Source organism: Rattus rattus, chromosome 10, assembly GCF_011064425.1.
Source record: "Rattus rattus isolate New Zealand chromosome 10, Rrattus_CSIRO_v1, whole genome shotgun sequence".
Lineage (NCBI taxonomy): Eukaryota > Metazoa > Chordata > Mammalia > Rodentia > Muridae > Rattus > Rattus rattus.
In genome coordinates this window covers 48806582-48824609 of record NC_046163.1, presented here as the reverse complement: position 1 = coordinate 48824609, position 18028 = coordinate 48806582, and the positions used below count along the sequence as shown (strand labels likewise).

The window sequence follows — 18028 nt, the reverse complement described above, 5'->3', positions numbered from 1 at the left end:
GGTAGGGGCAGAGTTGGAAGAGAGAGAGCACTGACTGATTTTAACCGCAGCCAAAGGCTGTGAGATAGCACAACATGATCCAGACGGTAAAGAAGGGGAAAGTCTGCCAGTGTGGCAAATTCACTGTTGTCTTATTTTAAGGAACGGTCACAGCTGCTGCAGCCATCAGCAGCCACTGCGCTGACCACCGTATCTGAACAGCATCTCAACCAGCCGGCGCTCATCCACATCTGAGCACATCGGCCACTACTGCGCAGTTACAGCTCACAGAAGGTTCAGCTCAATATCAGCACGCTTCAGCAATAAAACATTCAAATTTAAGGAACACACTGTTTACGGACATAATGCTAGTGTATACCTAACAGACCGCCGTGCAGCGTAGATGTAATTTCCACATGGAAAATTACAGGAGACAAAACACATGTGGGTTGCGTGTCACAGCAGTATTTTGTGGAGATGCTTTGAAACCAAACCCACCACAGCGTTGAGGTATGCCTCTGTTATCTAATCCCCAGACCCCATCGTGATTTTACTAGACACCCAACCTTTCTATCCCAAAGTCACAGATGCTTGCATTTAATAGTCGAATTATATCAATCTTTTTTGATGTACGGTAGTGCGTCCCTCCCATTCTTTTATGTCTTTGACAGTTTTAAAGGTTCAACTTTTTCACTCTCCGTGGTAACTTTCAAACTGAATTCCTCTGATAATTACAGATAATTGGTTATGAGGGTGACTATTATTGATGCTGTGCTCTGGTGATATAGATAATATCCCTTCTTCTCCACTGCTAAATTTTTGATATCCTAGTTCCAAAAACCTGTGAACACGTCACCATACAAAGGCAAAGACATATTTGTATGTCCTTAGATTAAAAATAAGAATCTGGAGACTGTGAAGTTATCTTAGATTATCCCAGTAGGTATTTTACTACAAGGGTCTTTGTAAGGAGGGAGATGGAGGCCAGAGTAATGATGCAGGGTTAGAGGCAAGATGTCCTAGAGAATATGGGAATGGGTTATGGGTCACTGAATGCAGGCAGTCTCTAAAAGTGTGAACAACAGTAGCAACAGCAAACACCCGCCTTTGCCTTTAAAAATGATTGCTCTTAGACTTCTGAAAATAAATGCAAGAAACTAAGTTTGCAGCAATCTGTTACAGAAAATTGGCAACAAGAAGCCAATGTAACTTTGTAGCCATTACATCAGGAGCCTCTCTGTGTTGGAGCTTCTTAGCATTTGTATGCAAAATGATACCTTCTATGGGTATGAATCAACTCATTCCCTGGTGTAGTGTTGCATAGAATATGAAGACAATTAAGCTCTCTGTAGACTCTATTACCGAATAAGAGAATGGTAGAGTCTACTAGCCTCAGGCTGCTCTGTGACGTGTTGTCTGCCAACAAGTGAGGCAAGACAAAGTCATTTGTTTCTCTTGTTCCAAACTGTTACACAGAGAAAACCATTGGGAAGCTCAGTAGCTGCATGCCCCTTATCGTGATTGTGTGTGTGTGTGTGTGTGTGTGTGTGTGTGTGTGTGTGTGTGTGTGTGTGTGATTTATTTAGAAATCTATTACAGCTGGAATAGCAGTTGCAAAGGGAGTCATTTTCTTGAAAAATTCCATCCTTCTGTCAGATGCTTGTGCACAAGACAAAGGTGGGAATAAGAGAGTTGCAAATGACTCTCCATCATTCATATCTTCGAGGATGAGGTTACCACAATCTAGTTCTAAGATGGTTTGCTATCCTAGAAGGAAACTGATGTTCAGTGTATATGACTTGGCTTGTTCTGTACGAATTGCCAGAGGTCCAGTGTGGAGCATCTGTCATGGGACAGTATATATATTTCAATTTTATATTTAAAGATTAGATGGACAGGGATTGCATGAGTGAAAATCCTGGCTTGACTAAAATTCCAGGTATTACCTGATCCTCATAAACACCACTTTGATTAGTGGACTCAAAAAGACATTTTAAAGTAACCTCTAAAAGGTTACTTTATATATATAAAGTAACCTATATATTCCTTTTCCCTTGTAGCTACTGAATTTTCCCAAGTAGTGACTATGCCTTTGGGAAAAATACTGAGAAAATATCTACAAAAATGTAATTATGTTAGAGCCATAGCGACTGTCTCATGGGGTTTTGTTTTCTGATCCACAGGACTCTGAACAGACTTAGGTGTATGTCTTAGGTCAAACTCTGATTCTTTATGGACCTTCAGAACTGAGTTTTTTTCATGTTACATAAATCAAAATTCAGTGGGATCCTTCTTTATTTATTTTCTAAGATTAATTAGCAGCTATAAACTGTTGTGAGCTGGAAACAGCTGGTTACAACTTTATTTTTTGATGTCTGCTAACAATAAAACGTATGCCCTGTCATAGATGATGTGCATTTTTCATGGCCTCTTCTTACCCAGGATCCCAACATCTTCATCGACATCTGAAAGCTCATCCTCACAGTAGCGTGACCCACTACCACAGTGGAAATGAAGAAACAATAGTAAGTGAGTTGTCTAAGGATGCTGGTACCCCTCCCACTAACACATTTTTCATTGCCTCTGGGAGCAAATCGCTATCATCTGGACTGTAACAAAGGATAAAGTGGAAAGTAGAGGTGTGTAGTTCAGAAATGATAAACTTCCCAGTTTCTGGTATCTCCAAACCTTTGGCTTCCTTCTTCCATGTTGAGCCAGGGAGCATCAGACATCCCCAACTTCATTTTGCTTAGCTGTAACTTCATTCAGTCTAACAATTCAACCCTTAAAACTCCTTCTATCTTCAACCCAGATGGTGTGCCCCCACAGCCCAACACACACACTCACATAAGCTAACTGGACCCAATTTAAGGTTACCCTTTTTATGTTCTTTGTGCCATGTTGGAATGCGTCCCACCACTTTAAATTACTTAAATTAGAAAAAATTTCTAAGTATCTTAGTGTATGAACTATTTCCTCCAAGGAAATAGCTTTGTGCTTGTTCCTCTTTCCTCCAGAACGTGCTAAGATCGAACTCTTGGTCATGGTCTAGAAGCAACAGGGGGGTCGTTGGTTGGGCTTTAAAGAAAATGGGCTCCTGAGTGTAAAGTTACCACAGGATCTGCAAGCCAGAAAGAAACTTGATTCCTGATACAAAAGATTATTCCCATATCTCCAGGAGAGGCTCGAATGTGTCAGTTTCAAATTCCCTGTTTTCATGTAAGGACGGGTTTACTCATTGCTGTGGTGCTGTTCTTTCCAGACAAGTGTCCACATTTTTACAAGAGAGACACAAGGAGACCACACTTCTGCATGAAATATAATTACATCCTGTTTGGTCTAGGGGAACATTTGCCTTATGGTTGCAAACCCAAGGTCCTCCCAGGGATCTCCAACAATTACTTGAGATTGGTGATGCTTGGACTCTTATATTTGCTTCCGTAGGCACTTTGGTCCAATCAATCACAATTCACAATTGAGTAAGTGTGATGGGAGCTCTGCTCAACAGGTATTAGAGCCTCCCAAGGAGGGGCGTATTGATGCTGGACCAAGGCCTCAAGAATCGATTGTGGCTTCTTAGGGAACTGCTACTATCGTGAAGCATGCTCAATATGTCCACCAAAGCAGGGGCCAAGTGTGTGCACAGAGAGCAGCTAAAGTAGAGAATCACTCTCCTTTAGTCAGCAATAGAAAAGTGATTACATTAGTGCAAATTCTACCTGATGTGTGAATCATTAAAGATAATTGTTATCATATCCAGATAAAAACAGTTTTGAGTAATTGAAAGTGTACTGTTATTGATAAATAGAATATGTATTTGTAAATAGAATAAAACATAGTTGTTCCTAACAGCTCTTCAAGACCACTGATTGCATTTTAGTCACTGTGAAGAGACACCATGACCAAGGCAACTCTTATAAAAGGAAGCTTATAATTAGGAGCTAGCGTATAATTTCAGAAGCTTAATCCATTTTCATCATGGCAGGGAACATGGCGGCATGCCGACAGTCACTGCAGCAGTATTTGAGACCTTTATATCCTGATTCTAGATCAGAAGGAGAGGGGGAGGGGGACGGGGAGGGGAGGGACAGGGTCAGGGGGAGGGACAGGGGGAGGAAGAGGGAGACTGGGCCTGAAATGGGCTTTTGAAACGTCAAAGCCCATCTGCATTGACAAACTTCCTCCACCAAGACCAAACCTACTCCACCAAGGCCACACCCTCCAATCTTTCTAATACTTTCAAACAGTTCCACACCCTGATGACTCAGCATTAAAATAAATGAGCTGATGGGGCCATTCTCATTCAAACCACTGCAGATTATTTTGCTTTACTCAACCCTTTCAGTGTCTGAAAATCACTATTGAATAGGCTGGGCACAGTGATGCCCTATTGCAACGCCAACACATAGAGAAAGATGCAGAGTGACTGTGAGGTTAAGGTCAGCATAGCAACAAAGACAAAAGAGAAGAACAACCCCCAGACAAATCCCTCCATGATCATGCTAAACTTCGACCATTTCTCACTCATATAGATGATCTAAGGAGAAAGCTAGCATGCTGATCCTAAGTGACAGAAGAAAGTACTCTCTCCCTTGTGTGGGTCACTTGATCCAAACTCATATCATCTGTCACCTGAGCTAGTGATTAAGCTTCCTACACACTCTGTAATCATATGTCTTTCTCTTTTGTGATCTACTGTTAACACAGCCGCAGAGTAATTATGTTAAAAGCTAAGTTCTGTCACCTTTCTACTCAAATCGTCCTGACGCTTCCTCATTCGATGCCTTGTTCAAGTTAACATTTGTTCTCTGCATCTTGAGCCCAATGACTGATCCCATTCTGACTCATCTTCTACTCTTCTCCCCAACCCACTGTGTCCTATACACGCTGACTTTCTTGCTATACCTCCAAACAATTATATGGACTTATACCTCTGGGCATGCCCCTTTGTGGTCCCTCTCTTTAGAATGCTGTCCCTAACTTAGCTCCATGACTTTCTCCACCTCATTCACATTTTCACTGAAACATACTTTTCAGCAACACTCTTCCCCCTCATTCTAATTAAAATCTCAATACACATACTGTTTACTGATGGATCACCAGCATCTCCAAGGTTCCTGATTTATATCTGGTCATTAACTCTTTATCAAGTTACTAACTAAATGAACAGAAATAAACCTGGGCTTCTCATCTAAAGCATCAGGGGATTGAAAACAATTCGATTTGATGTTTTTCTACTTGTATTCATCCCTGGGTAATATAATGTTCCAATTTACGTCATGTTTCCAAAGATCTTCAAATTTCTGAAACAAAAAAGAACAAAATGAGACGTTTGTATTTAGAGATAAAGTTGAAAAAACGTTTTGCTCTGGGAGTCACAAGGCTTGAGTTCAAGGCAAAGATGAGAAATCTTAGGCAGTACTTCATATTAAGGTAACCCAAACTGTCCTTTCTACCTCTTAGCTTGTTGCAAACTTTGGGGAAAAGTCTAAAAGGCAGTGCCTATGTAATTATAGAGGCTTGAATGAGATGTCCATTATTTTCTTGGGCATTTGAATAATTGGTTTCTACTTTGTAACACTGTTGGATAGGATTAGGAGCTGTGGTCTGGTTAGTCGAGTGTGCCACTAGAGGTGGAGGGGTGGACTTTGAGGTTTTAGAGGCCACATGCCATTCCTAGTTTGCTCCCTCTGCTCTCTGCTTACAGTTCAGGATATGAGTTCTTAGCTGTTCTGTTCAGGCTGCCTGCTGCCTGCTGCCAGCCTCTTCTCCATCATGAACTATTCTGATCCCTCTGGAATTATCAGTCCCAATAAGCCCTTTCCTCTGTAAGTTGGCTTGGCCATAGTGTTTTAACACAGCAATAGAAAAATAGTCAACATTAATTTCTTCATTTTTCTTTTCTTATAACAGGAAATGGGTTATGGCATGAATGGTCAGACCAGCAAGAGCTATTATTCATCTCCGAGTGTCCGTGATGCTGATTCTAATACAGTAAAGTGTGTCACATGATTCTGTCGAATGATAAAGGAATGTCTCTTCACAGAGGGAGCATGGAGAGATCAAACAAAAGGCCTTTCCAACTCCAGTTTGGTGAACTCATGTGTTTATTGGGGTTAAGTAAGAGAGGTGGCTACACCACTGAAGTGTGCCACCTACAGTGTGGTGACTCATTAAAGGGGTACCCCCGAAAATGCTTTTCAACCAAGCAATTGTTTGCTGTGTATGTAACCCCAGGGTGGACATCTATGAGCCTTGGAGACTGGTGAGCCCCAAGAGGCTTCCCTTCATTCTTCATAAGAGAATTGGAATACACAAGATCTTGTTAGAGTCCCATGTCAGTCAGTGAGCACAGCTACTCAAGGTGGTTCAAGATGTAATGGTCATATCCAACCCAGAGGAAACTGCTACTCATAGTGTGAGTGGATTTAGACTCTACAGAATAATGCTTAACTGTGGTTGGTCCTTATTAGATTTATCTACCACTCTAACTGTATGTGACCAAGAGTGAAGACTGTGGGGTAATTTTCTTACATCACCTTAAAAACTAGTCTGAAATAGAGGCTCTGACAATTGACTGAGACTACACTGTCATAGATTGCTTTTGCTATTAGTTATCGCAGGAGAGACAAAAGACTTCTGGCACATGATTCAGGAGCTCATAATATGTTAGGTTTAAATAAAAATAATGACCTAATATGTTGATTAGGCAAAGTATCTGCTTTTAGAATAGTTGTAAGTATATTTGGTTATGTACAGACAGTGTCCTAATTAGTTTTGTCAACCTGATAGAACATACACTTACCTCAGAAAGAAATAGGCTAGATCAGCTCGGCCTGTGAATATTTCTGATGGAGACTGTATTTGTTGTTAAATATGGCCTTGGTTGATACAGGAAGTCCCACTCCACTGTAGGACTTCCCTAGGCAGGAAGTCCTGGGTCATATAAAGAAACTACCTAAGGAAAGATGACTCAGCAATTAAGAGCACTTCCTTCCTTTGCAAAGGACCCAGGTTCATTTCTCAGCACCCACTTGGCAAAGTCATAGCTCTCTTTAATCTTGTTTGAGGGAATTCGCTCTCCTGGTTTCCCCCTGGAGTGTAAGTGGTGCACTTACACTCAGGTGAAACACTCATCCACGTGAAATAAAACTAAAAAGACAAAGCTATGTAACCATGTGTTTGCTATCAAACCAGCAAGCGGTGCTCCTCCCCAGTTTCTGCTTCAAGTTCTTGAGTTCTGCCACGACTTGCCCAATGATAGACTGTAAACTGTAGGCTGAAATAAACTGTTTCCTTCCTTACGTTGTTTTTGGTCACGATGTTTGTCACGGAAGCATGTACTTAGAAGAAATGGGTTTATCTATGCTATATAACATACTTAAGTGGACAACTCTATATAGCCTGCCAGTCCTATAGGATCTTGTAAAATACACAGAAAGACTCATAGGAACTACAGTCCCATTTACAATTGCTTTTCCTATTATTGCTTATAACATGGCACTCCATACTCTAAATCAGCTTTATCATCATTTCTAATCTAGAGGCTGTGACCCCCTTCAGCAAATGCCTATCTCCAAAAATATGTAAGTAACAAAATTGCAGTTAGGAAGTAGAAACAAAAACAGTTGTATTGTTGGGAGTCACTATAACACAAAGAATTGTTTCAAAGGGTTACAGCATTTGGAATGTTGGGAACCATGGCTGTAAACAGACATCCTACAAGCAATCAGGATTTGTTTTACCAGTAAAAGCAAGTGAAGAACCATTTTCTCATCAATACTACATCAGACTCAAGGTGATTACGAAAGAACTCACATGTATCAAAAACTGTGGCAGACCAAAGCACAGGGAAAATATGCAATGGGATTATTTACGCACTCTATCTGATATCCTTCTGTCTTTTCAATATCAAAACCTATCAAAGATTGTTGAAAAACTTTACCTCTTAGATACTCCTGACAGCTATCGTAATCCTGTGCGTTCGCCTACTGTTTTAAAATTCATACAGTACCCTTATTTATGTTTATATACACAGTGCATAGGGGTGAATGTTGTCTTGCTGATGCTAATGAACTGAACATGACAGAGCTTGCGTTTCATATTAAGAAGGGTTAGGAAGGGAGAAAGTTCTGTAGGTCTGGCTCTCGAAAGACTAAAACTGTAGTTTTTGTGTGTGCATGATGTCCAAATATAACCTCTTGGGAAAACCACTCCACTTGAAGAAGTTAACAATAGTAAACCAAACAATGTTCTAGGAATAAATGTTAGATCTATCTTTAGTGCAATGTTATGCATAAGGTTTGACGAAGCCAGAAGGAATGGGCTTTGTGTGGTGAGAAATAAACTGAACTTATTTGGTTCTCTTTCTTTATCCACACCTTAGTCCTGAGCCCCCCGCTGTCATTTTTGACTCTAGGGTTCCATTATTTGGAGCATTGAAAAGGGGTGAATGATGAAGTCAAAGACTATATAAGAAGCTTTTCCTCTTTGGGCTTAAAATCAGTGTTTCCTACAGAGCACTTGAGGTCTACTGGAACTCACCTGTCTTCTCATTACAACATGTGCAGAAGTAAAAGCTTTTCCAGCTGCGTGGCTGCTGTGATCTAGCAGATGCCATTTCTGTAATTAAGGTGGTAATCAGAAGTATTGGTGTATAAATGAAAGGATAAGTGGGAGTCAATGAGTGTAAGGTGGGGGCTGTTTTCCCTCTATCCACCCTTGGATGGTTAGTTGACTCCAACTGGACTCCTTGTTTTATTTTCCTTTAAAATGCAGGGGAATGGGCGGTGAGCCAGGTGTTGGCTAGTTTAATTTCAAAGTCATACTATGCTTCTTTGAGAAAAATCTTTTTTTTTCTGAAAAATAATTGAATTATTTTTCTTGCTTCTACGACAAAGCACAAGGCAGAAGCCATATAAGAGAAGAAGGATTTGCTCTGGCTTACAGTCGAAGGTGACACAGTCTATTATGGTGTGGAAAGCATGAAGGAGTTGGAGCATGTTGTCGGAACTCTTCACATCTTGGTGGGTCAGGCAAGTGAAAGACCCAAAGGAGGTCTTGCTCATAATGTTCAGGTCTCACTCCCACAGTGACACATTCCCTCCAGCCTTACCGACCACCCAAAGGTTCTACAACTCCCCAAATAGAGCCATCATCTGGAAGCCCAGTGTTTAATCGAAGAAGACTGTTGCATATAGATTTGTCCATTTGTATAAAATTTAAGGAAGGAGCAATTTTCTGATTAGTTTGTTGTGATCACATATACCTGGTCTTCATTTTTTTTTAAGTTTTAGATTTTTAAATGAATTAACATGGTGTCTTAGCTAGGGTTTTATTGCTGTGAACAGACACCATGATCAGTGCAAGTTTTATAACGGACAACATTTATCTGGAGCTGGCTTACAGGTTCAGAGGTTCAGTCCATTATCTTCAAGGTGGAAACATGGAAGCATCCAGGCAGGCATGGTGCAGGAGGAGCTGAGTTCTACATCTTCACTCGAAGGAAGCCGGGAACAGACTGAGCATCCTCAGGCAGCTAGGAGGAGGGTCTCCAAGCCCACCCCCACCATGACGCACTTCCTGGAACAAGGCCACACCTTCTAATAGTGCCATTCCCTGGGCCAAGCATATGCAAGCCATCACACACGGTAATAAAAGTACAGCCTGAATTTGGAGAGTAAAGTTGTTTTCCAGTTTGGGGTAGGAGGTGTGAGATCATCTCCAAAGGAGAAGAGAACACATTCTCAGTGAGCCACCAAAGGGTTTGGCTTCCACTCACTGAGGCAGTGCAGTGCAGGCAAAGCATCCATGATCTTTGTCACAGCAAATCAGAGTCTGCAATTATTCAAAGTAATTGTAGGTACACGAGAGAAATCAACTCCAGACTGACTTATTAGTTGATCTGGATGACTATGAAATGTCCCCCACTCCAGAGGTGGCAAACATCTTCAGAGTGACTGTTGAAGCAGGGGACCTTGCATGTACTCCCGTTTATTATACAGTGCATAGAGACTGGTGAGTGTCGGTCCTGCCAGGCTGCCACATGCTATTCCTCGAAGACCACCTGTGCATTTATACGACATTCTCGTCATGGTTCCTGCTGCTACTGTGTCAAGGTCATCTTCTCTTCTGCACCCCATGTTTTCTCAATGATATCACGAAAACCACTATAGAGCAAAGCCGGGGAACTTAGAATGTTAGCTGCAAGCACTCCTTGCCTAGTCAACGTATTCAAAATCTGTACATTTCTTGGCTTGGACCAGGCCAAAGCTCTGGATTTTCTTCAATTCTAAACGAAGACCGTTCATTGTCCTGAATGCAGCCCCTGTCATGCAACGTCTTCCAATGGTAAAGAAAGTTAGTTCACAACTGCCTCGGGTTTTATTAGCTCCAGTTGGCAAAATAAATCCATCTGTATCCTGAATGAGATAGCGTGGATCCAGGTTTAAATAAGAAGACAGGGGGTTCACACCAGTCAGCAGGAAGCTAGCCAAATCATTGTTCAAGTAACCAGTTCCTCCCGCTCCGAAGAAGCCCGCTAACCCGTAGGTGGATTTGTTACCACTTCCTCCACCGCCCTCCACAAGGTCGCAGCAAACTGCCATGGGCTTCGCCACCTCAGGCCAGGGTCCTGTGCTTGGCTGTGGCCCCCGACAGCAACAGCAGGGAGACCCGCATCGCTACTGCTACTTTCCCAAGCTGACTTTCTGGTATATCTCTTCATTCTTTGTTCACATCCAGTGAGAGCTTCTAGGACTTTCTAAGGAAAGCGGCACTGCCTTATAGGCTCTTGGTATTGTTTGCAACAAGTGTTTAAAGACAAGTAGAAACTATGGAAAAAGCCAAACTATTTATCAACAAGTATGGGTATAATATTAACTTTGTTTTAAAGTTTACATGTTTGCATGGGTTACTCTTGAAAGGATTAGATGATATCCTGGAGAATAGAAAGGAAAAAAAATGAATATCTTAGCAGAAAAACTTGTCTATGTGCTCTTAAATCTGTTGACGTGCTGTTGCTTCTGAGCCACTAACTAGTTGTTCTTTACCATAGTGTGTTACATGAAAGAGATAGAGGATCTCTGAGAAAAGAGAGATGGATGTGGATGGTGAACATTTTGTTCTTTACTTTCTCCATGTACAATTTCTCCTATTCTTCACATTCATTTTCAAATTCCACCTGGTACTTTAAAGAAGGAGTGTAAAGACTAGGAGAAAGGGCAAAAAATAAAGAACAAAGTTTTCAGTTTGAAGGAGACCATGAGCTGTTCGGTGGTTAATGCTCAACTTGACTAGATCTAGAATCTCGTAGGGAGCAGGCCTCTGGGTATATATGTGAGTGTGTTTCCAGAGAGGAAGTTCCATCCTGAATGTGGCTGTCATCATCCCATGGGCTAGAATCTTAGTCTGAGTCCAAAGAAGCAAAGGGAAAACAACAACGTATTACTGTTTCCTGTCCTTTGCTCCCTAGTCTTTCCAGACAGGAGCAAGCATCCTTGAGGTCCTGGGACCACAGTGGATATATTTGTGCGCCTCTATGCTTTCTGTATGATGATGGGCTGTACACTCAAACCATGAGGCAAAGCATGCGCTTTCCTTTTCAAATCATTAAGTATTTGGTCACACCATTAAGAAGGACTAATTAATACAAGCCCAGTTAAAAAGAATAGGAGGTCTCAGAGTTCAGATTAAATTCAGAAAATCTCACGTCAGTGTCATAACACTACTTATTATACAAACTATATTAACATTCTCTGCCCTCTGTTCTTTTGTTTATCCAAGATCCTATGCAAGATCTCTGTTGGTCACCTTACCATTACACTAAAAAATAAATGAAAATTAAGTTTTGTATTTTGGCCCATAGTTTCCAACTGGTCAGTCTGTGATAAACTGGTCCAATTATTTTGGGCCTGTGGTCAGGTAACCTGTCATGCAGAAACACAAGGTAGAACAAAACCAGATATATCATACGGAATGACAAAAAGAGGAAGAGAGCAGGTCATGCCACGGCTAACACTGCAGGGTCCTTTGCAAAGCCACGGTTTAAAAACTGGAGACTAAACCTCTTCTCATAAAGATCTGCTCGCTCCCCAGACATCACCATAGCACTATGTGCTGTACAATAAGCACACGGGCCTTGGACATTTATCCAAATATTGACATTCTACCAGTAGCTTCTAAAGTCTCATGTGCATATCAAAATGCAAGGTGGATCTACTCTGCTTCCAAGAGTCCCTGGAATCTTAGTTGTAGCATCGTTCAATAGTTAAGTCCAAAGTCTCTGCTTGTACTATATGTGAACTTGGCACTGTGAGGTCAGATAAGAAATCAAAAGCACAAGTTATCCAGGATGCAATTGGCTTTTGGGAAAACATTTTCTATTGAAAAGGGAGGCATTGCACCAAAGAAGTCTGAAATCAAGCAGTGGGAATGTTACTCTCTCTAGAGCTATGCCTGGCCTTCAGAAAAGGCTGTGGCAAGATGCTGGCATAAAAAAAAAGGCTTAGCAATCCTGTCCCTAGACCTTGTGATCGGGGGCTTCTTGCAGGGACACTGACCCTGCTACACTTCAGTCACACTGGCTTTGCTATGAAATCTTGATGGAAACCTATAACCTGAAGTGTTTTTTGCAAATTTTTACAAATTTTTCATTTGTTTTGCTGTAGTGATTTGCACTTCTTGCTTCTGTAATGTCAAGGATTCTTGGAGTAATTTTTTCATTTTTCAAATTAAAATTGGCATATTTATTGTATAAAATTATGCTTTTCATCATGATATTTTCACAAATATATAGCATAGGCTTTGTTCCTATTTAGTCTCAATTACCGTCCCTTGCCTCCCCTCCAACCTTTTTCTATTTTTCTTTTTCCTTCTAAGGCTGGCTTAAGATGGTGCTATCTTAGCTCTGCCCACTTTCCTGCAAATAGCATAACTTTGGGGCTAAGCATCCTGGGGCACACCTTTAATCCTCGCTCTCAGGCAGATGGATCTCTTGAATTTCAGGCCAGACGGGTCTACATAAAGAATTCCATGCCAGCCAGAGTTATATAGTAAGATCTTGTTCCACAAATTAAACAAAAAAAAAATCCATTGTGCGTATTAATCACAATTTCTTCATTGTTTTTTCATCTGTTGATAGACATGTAGGTTAATCCCATTACCTGGCTTTTATGAATGGTGTCCTAATAAATATCGATGTATCATCTCTCTTCTATGTGGATTTCGATTCTTTAAGGTATGCACCCAGGAGTTCTATAGTTGGATCAAATGTTAGCTCAGCTTTAAGCTTTCTGAGGGAACACTATATGTATTTCCACAGTGATATCATGATTTTATAATTTGATCATCATTCCACAAGAGTTTTTTTTTCCCCTTGCATCCTGGCTAGCACATTTCTGTTTTCTTGATAACCATTCTGACTGGGGTGAATAATAATTTCAATGCCTGGCTGGTCCTTGCGTGTCCTTGGTAACTAAGGGCAATGAGCATTTTTTCATGTATATATTGGCCATCCACATTGTCTTTAAAGGGCTGTCTGTTGGCCTTCGTCTGTGTTCTTAATTATTAGATGATTTGGGTTTTTCTTTGATTTTTGTTGTCGTTTTGTGTTTTGTTTTGAAGCTCTACAGATTCTAAGTACAGTTCATGTTGGAAACACACTGGGTAAAGACATACTCCCGGTTTTTAAAAGATAGCTTTATTTATTTTTTTAATTGTGTGTATGTGTGAATGTGTTCACAATTATTTAGATCCTCTTCATTTAATTGTGTTAAGTCAGAAGTATCTAGGAATTTGCCCATTTATTACGAGTTTCTTTAACATGTTTCAAATATAAGCTTTGAAGGCACTCCCTACCACTATTATGGGTTTTATTAATTACCTGTTATAATATCACCCTTTTCCCCAGCTTTATTAATTTGGATCTACTATATTTTTATGTCAGTTAGTTTTCCCAAGGGTTTGTGCTAGCTAGTTTTCCTGTCAATTTAACACAGGTTAGAATCATTTGAATACAGTTGAGAAAATGCTCCTACCATTGGTTTGTGCGCAAATGTGGGTCATTTCTCAACTAATTATTGGTATGGGTGGGCCTGTCCCACAGGGGAGAGAGCCATCTCTGGATGGATAGTCCTGTGTGTAGAAGAAAGCAGGATGAGTAAGCCATGAGAAACAAATCAGCAGGAAACACTCCTCCATTTGCCTCTGCATCATCTTCTGCCTTCAAATTCTTGCCCTGACTTCCCTCGGTGATGGAGTACGACCTGATAGTTAAAGGCAGAAATAAATCCTTCCTCCTCAAATTGCTTTTGGCCATGATATTTTATCACAGAAACACTAAGACAGGGTATCTTTTCAAAGCGTCAACTCTTTGTTTCATTTATTCTTTGTATTGTTCTGTTAGTTGGTGTTTAATGAGTTACCACACTGATTCTTTGTACCTATTATTTTCAGTTTGGTTTTTCTTACAGTGTTTAATTCTGTAGGGTGCATCACTAGATTATTTATTTGTGATATTGGATTTTCTAAATCCCAAAACTCATAGATATAAACCTTCTTTCAAAATTGATTAAACTGTGTTCTAAAGATCCTTGCAAGTTTTTTATTTTAATTTTTGATTCTAAGTATTAAAATTGGCACTTGATTTATTCAATGACATACTGACCACTGAAGAATGAATATTTTAATCTATTTGTGTTGTTTCTCTTGCTATTCCTTTTTTGCATCTGATAAAATACAAGAAATTATTTGAATTCTTTTATTTCTTAAGACTTTATAGTCCCCAATATGATTAATTTTGGGGAAAAATGTAACTGGCTATTGTAAACAATGTATATTTGTCAGTTACTAGATAGAAATGTCTGTAGATGTTTGTTGCATCCACGGTGCAACTTAACTCTCGACTTTCTTCTTTGGGGTATTTGGTTTGCATCTATGTGTGTGTGGTAAATCACTCATTATTACTGAATATGGAGCTATCTGTCCCTCTCAGTACAATAATATTTTATTTATATAATTGAGTATAGCAATATTCAATGCATATATAGATATGTGCATGCATGTGCATGTACATGTATGTACATATGTACAGGATTTTACATTTATTAATATTCACTAAGTGTCTTTACCTATTTCCGATGTTGTCTCAAAGTCTGCTTTGGCGTGTCATTTATCCACTTATTTTAGGCTTCTACTTGCTTCATATGCCATTTTATATTTTTCCAATTTCAGTGTGTGTATGTATGTGTGTCTTTTCTAGTGAGGTGTATTTCTTGTGGACAGAAAATGAATAGGCTCTTGTTTTAATCCAAGTTAAATCTTTATTATTAATTATAGGTAAGCCCATTTAAAATTAGGGGCGTTATTGAGAAGTAGTTCTTGGTTTGCGGTATTGTTGTTTGTTTACCTGGTTAGCTTGAATAATTATTCCTTGTTTTTTCCTCTCACATTTATAATAGCTTCCTTTGACTGCTTACTGAGTTGGGTTTGTTTGACTGGCTATCAGTTCTCATCCGTTCTTCTCAGGAATGTTTTTCCTACCTTTGTGATTGAGACTGTCCGTCTTCCTTTGTGTATAGGGTTATTTTAAGTATCTTTTGCAATACTTTATTAATGGTAGCACAGTTTGTGTTTGTCTTGGGAGGGCTTACTTATCCATTGATTTCTAAAGATCACTTTTGAATGCATACTAATTTTAATTGACAATAATTTACACTTAGCAATAACTATATTCTATGCTTTTCTGGTTTTGATGAGTAATCTCATGCTGTTCTGTTGATTTTTCCTCTGAAAGTGAGTTGGAATTTTTCTCCAGACTCTAATATATTTCCTTCCCTCTGTAGTTTTATCATTTTAACTATAATGTATCATAGAGAAATTATTTTCTGTCCGTGTGGATTTGAGCTTCTGAACACACTTGTGTTTACATATATATCTTTGACTATCTTTGGCATGTCTTTGCTACATGTTAATTGAATATATTTTCTATAGCTTTACTCATATCTCAGCCCTTTCTTATACTCCAGAATTTTAAATTTGGTCTCTTGATTATGTTCCAGAGTTTTTCAAATGTGTGATTATATTTTCCTATTGTACTGTCTTGCTGGTATTTGTAGCAATTCTTCACTCTTCTCCCCTTGTTATTTTCTTTTGACATAGTCTACTTGATGCTTTCCACCGCATTTTATTTGTGTATTTATTTCCAACTCCTTTTTTAGAAAAAAATCAAAACCTCAATTTCTTTGCAAATATTTTTGACTTTCAATCCATGTCTTGAACTGACTTTATTTTTCATTCAACTGCTTGTTTGACTCTTAGGTCATCAATCATTTTAAAAACCAGACTCCTGAATTGTCTGGTATGTCAACCACCTTAGTCTCTTTTGGTTCGATGATAGGGATAACTACACTCTTTTATAGGAGTTGTGTTGCCTGAGCTTTTTTTCTTTGCACTCTGTTGTTACTTGTAAAGCGCTAGGGTATTCGTCTATTTCAGTTTTATTGGGGTAGTCTTGTTAGTGAACAGCCTTCTCTTGGCTAAATGCTCAGTGCCTCTTAGAGAAGAGAAAACAAATCACACATCTTCAAATTTCACCACTCAAGCTATAACTACTGGATCATACCTGAAGGTTTGTTTAACTATTTTTTTTGAATGCTGAAACTAAATGTATGGATCTTGATCAGGTATGCTTCTTCAGTGGTGTTTTTCTCAGTGTATTATATAGGAAATATATATTTTGTGATGTTCACTTTGTCTTGTTATGTGCCTTATCGTTGATGGCATTCCTATCTATGACTTAAAACAATGACTGTAAGATTTTTCCCATGGCAAATTTAACCATTCTCTTTTTAAATTCATGCACTTGTTATTATGTTTGTATTATTTAAAACAGTTTTTAAGTTTAAATATATTTTGATCACATTCTTCCTCTTCCCCAAGTCCTTTTTGATCCACTCATTTTTCTGTCCACTCAACTTTAAGTTCTTTCTCAAAAAGTAAACAAAAAGCTAAGTATGATAACAAACCTAGAAAACAAAATACATTAATACACAAATCGAGAAAAATACACACACACACACACACACACACACACACACACACACACACACACACAAAACCCAGTAGAGTCCATTATTGCTGGTCAAGTACTCTGAACATAAGAACTGTGCTGGAGTAGTTAATATATCCAGTGTCATCCCACTATAGAAAAATTATCTTCCCAGCATGTATAAATGATAAATTCATTTATTAACTTTTACCCTAGTGTCTGGTCATTCATTCATTCATTTAAAAATACAATAAAATAAAATATGATACGATAAAACTATTTCATTAAAGTTGGACAAGACAAACCAACATAAGTTAAAGAGCCCAAGAGAAGGCACAAGAGTAAGAGACTTTTTCTCAGACTCACTTGTTCTCAAACTCAGGAATCCCATAAAAACACTAAATTGGAAGCCATAAAATAAATGTTGAGGATGTGCTGTGACCAGTGCTGGCCCCGTGCCTGTTGTTTCAGTCTCTGTGAGTTCTCATGAAATTTGATCATGTTGATTCAGTGGGCCTTGTCCTCCTGGTCCCCCGTCCCTTCTGGTTCTCACATTCTTTTGCCTCCCCATCCATGGGGTTCCCTGAGCTCTAAGGGGAGGGATTTCATGAGTCATCCCATTTAGGGCTCAGTGTTCCGAGGTCTCTCACCCTTTGCACAGTGTCTGACTCTGTGTCTCTATAGTTGTTCCCATTTGCTGCAGGAGAAACTTCCGATGATGATGATGATGATGATGATGATGATGATGATGATGATGATAACCATTCTCTTTATGTCACTGATAAGTGGTCTATGGAGAAACTCCAAAAGTGAGAAAGCATTCCAAAATCCGGGAAGAAACACCTAAGAGTCTAAACAGAAGCCAGTGATCACATTAATATTGCTGTCACCTTAGGTCATAGAAGGTTTTCCCCTGAAATGGTCAGCAATGACTTCAGAGATTCCTAACTGTGCAAAACACTGAGGATAAGTGACTTTGAGTGCCCAGTTATAAATAGGATG

General features: G+C 39.4%; 1 pseudogene; it reads right to left on the bottom strand.

The window, feature by feature from the left end:
• Nucleotides 1–9929: 9929 nt before the first annotated feature.
• Nucleotides 9930–10586, bottom strand: LOC116910904 (annotated as a pseudogene).
• Nucleotides 10587–18028: the final 7442 nt, after the last annotated feature.